The sequence below is a fragment of the Apis dorsata genome, unplaced genomic scaffold, assembly GCF_000469605.1.
Source record: "Apis dorsata unplaced genomic scaffold, Apis dorsata 1.3 scaffold_73, whole genome shotgun sequence".
Lineage (NCBI taxonomy): Eukaryota > Metazoa > Arthropoda > Insecta > Hymenoptera > Apidae > Apis > Apis dorsata.
This window is the reverse complement of record NW_006263371.1, coordinates 1,579,364-1,582,436: the sequence shown is the minus strand read 5'-3', so window position 1 is coordinate 1,582,436 and position 3,073 is coordinate 1,579,364. Positions and strand designations below refer to the sequence as shown.

Genomic DNA, 3,073 nt, shown 5'->3' with positions numbered 1-3,073 from the left:
TCTCTCTCTCTCTCTCTCTCTCTCTCTCTCTCTCTCTCTCTCTCTCTCTGTCTCCCTCTGTCTTTGTCTCTGTCTTTATCTCTGTTTCTGTCTTTGTCTCTGTTTTTGTTTCTGTCTCTGTCTCTCTCTGTCTTTATCTCTGTCTTTATCTCTGTTTCTGTCTTTGTCTCTGTTTTTGTTTCTGTCTCTGTCTCTGTCTTTGTCTCTGTCTCTCTCTGTCTCTCTCTGTCTTTGTCTCTGTTTTTGTCTCTGTCTCTATCTCTGTCTCTATCTCTGTCTCTGTTTTTGCCTCTGTCTCTATTTTTGTCTCTGTCTCTGTCTCTGTCTTTGTCTCTGTCTCTGTTTTTGTCTCTGTCTCTATTTTTGTCTCTGTCTCTGTTTTTGTCTCTGTCTCTGTCTCTGTCTCTCTGTCAAATTATTAGAAAATATTAGGTAAATTAAATGGACAGTAAAAAAAGAATAAGAAATGGTGAAAAAGCGAAAATGATTCTTAGCATCTTCCATTGAGAGTACTTCTTGTACGCGTGTCATATTATAGTTTTACTTCGAGGCTCACCGATATCGGGTATATCGTATTCGTATAGAAGCGAAGCGTGACTTTTGTATTCGAACGCGATCACGTTCGATTATATAGAAATCTATACGGGCGAAGTATGGAAGAGGGAATTCACTTACTCGTTTCGAAACCTTCCCCTTGAATCGAGTTTAGATCGAATAGCGACGGGCGAGTGGGGCGCACGAGGATCCATAACAACACACCATTCTACGAATTCTGAAACAAAGAGAATTAAGTGATTTTTAACGATTCATTTTTATCGAAAGACTCGAGATTATCATTTATCGTTGTAACCAACTTAATAATAAATATCGTATCACTTTTACCATCTCTCTCTCTCTCTCTCTCTCTCTCTCTCCGACAAATTGAATTTCTCCATCCTTCATCGGGAGATCCGTTCCTTCCCCCCCTTTGATAAACCGAGAATCAAGCCGAAACGTCGTCGAGTACTTTCACAACCGCTTCGTGTCACGGTCTTACCACGACACGAAACCACCTACAATCCGGGTAAACGTTCAAATGTCTCCAAAGTGGCCGGAACACAGCGAGGCGGAAAGCGTCAAAGGAAACGTGTCGGTTCGAAATGATTCGAGGCGGGGAACAAAGGAGGGGAGGGGAGGGGAGGGAAGCACAAAGCCCAGACCAGTTTTTAAAGGGGTTAAGCGGACCGGCATACCCCTCTCCCCGATGTTGTCGTTGGATAGAACCTACGATTTCGTCCAATCCGCTTTCGCGATTTTCTCGATGATAAATTTCGCAAAATAAAATGATAATAATTTCGTATACTACGGGAAGATATTTCTTTTTTTTCCTTTCCTTCTTTAAAGAAATAAGATAATTTAAAAAAAAAAAAAGATTGGTCGAAAAAGAAAAACGGGGTAAATATTTTTCACGAAAGGAAGACAGATATGTTTGTTCCCTTTTTCGTTTTTCTTTTTTTTTTTTTTTTTTTTTTTTTTTTTTTTTTTTTTTTTTTTACCGCGTAATGTTTCATTGGTTTTCTCGCCTGTCTCTTCCTCTCTTTTTAAATCCAATCGCGGCCGAGGCAGGGCGAACGAGTGAAAAAAAGCCGCGGAACTAAAAGGGAGTGATCAATAGAACGGGGATGAAAAATCGCGCAAACTTCGGGACACGCGTTCCACGGACAACAACGGAACGAGGAAGATAACACGCGTGGTGGGACGTGCAATGGTGGTGGTGGGAACGAAACGAAAACGGGTCAACTGGTCTCCGTTGAAAAACGTGTAACTTTGGTCGGATGCATAATTACGCCGCTATGAATCCTAGTAATTTTTGCATCTGCATACGTGTTAGACCCCTGTTTAAAATCATGCTCCCCCTCCTTTTCCTTCTCCCGTGTGGTTGAATTCATATTTTTAATTGCGTTGACAGGCTAACGCGAAAGTAGCGGAGGCCACGTGTTTGCGTTTCTAAATTACTGAAATTTTTTTTTTCAAACAATTTTCAAGTGTAAAATACGATTTCGAGGAATTGAAAGAGAAAATTTTTTTTTTTAGAGTTTTTAAAAAATATTTTAAAAGAGTAAGTCGAGATTCGTAAGAGCACAATTATCATCTCTTTTGACTCGTTTTGCAATAATTTTCTTCAATTTTATTTTCCAATCTTACAACGATTCGTCCTAGCTAAACTCGTAGTTTAAAATTTAACGTCGATAAGCTGCTTTCAATTTGATAAATAATTTCAGTTGACTAAAGTTTAACGCTATTAACCGGCTAAAGTTTGACAGAAAATTTGATCGCGTAGAGTTACTCAAAATTTTATCGATCATTTTTCCATCGCACGCTATCAACACACTTGAAGGAAGAAATTTAATTGGCATCTCGTTGTAAAATTCTGTCAAATATCGAAATAAATATATTAATTTATTCTTATCAGATTTTTCTTCCTTCCATACGATAATGATTCCTTCCAGAGATAATGATAATTTCTCGTGCCAGATGAAAAAAAAAATTAAAATAAATACAAAGTAAAAATACATATTTCGATCGATGCCTATATCTGCAATTTTTTGTCTTCAATCTATTTATTTTTTCCCTCTTTCCATGTAATTTGAGAAACAGTGATAGTCACTCGTGCCAGATGAAAGAAGAAATTAAAATAAATAGAAATTAAAAATACATATCTCGATCGATGCCTATATCTGCAATTTTTTGTCTTCAATCTATTTATTTTTTCCCTCTTTCCATGTAATTTGAGAAACAATGATAGTCACTCGTGCCAGATGAAAGAAAAAATTAAAATAAATAGAAATTAAAAATACATATCTCGATCGATGCCCATATTTGCAATTTTTTGTCTTCTATCTAATTTATTCTTATCAGACTTTCCTTCCTTCCATACGAGAAACAGTGATACTAGATGAAAAAAAAATTAAAATAAATACAAATTAAAAATACATATCTCGATTGATGTCTATATCTGCAATTCTTCGTCTTCGATCTAATTTATTTTTTCCTTCCTTCCATATAACTTGAGAAACAGTGATAGTCACTCGTA

The 3,073-nt window shown here is 36.7% G+C and overlaps 1 protein-coding gene across 1 annotated transcript in view; it reads right to left on the bottom strand.

Annotated features, from left to right (window-relative positions):
• LOC102677831 overlaps positions 1-3,073 on the bottom strand; it is a 352,155-nt gene that overhangs the window by 284,278 nt on the left and 64,804 nt on the right. The window contains exon 2 of the mRNA XM_006610354.2: positions 676-772. The gene's annotated coding sequence lies outside the window, so the exon portion shown is untranslated. The remainder of the gene's footprint in view (positions 1-675; positions 773-3,073) is intronic.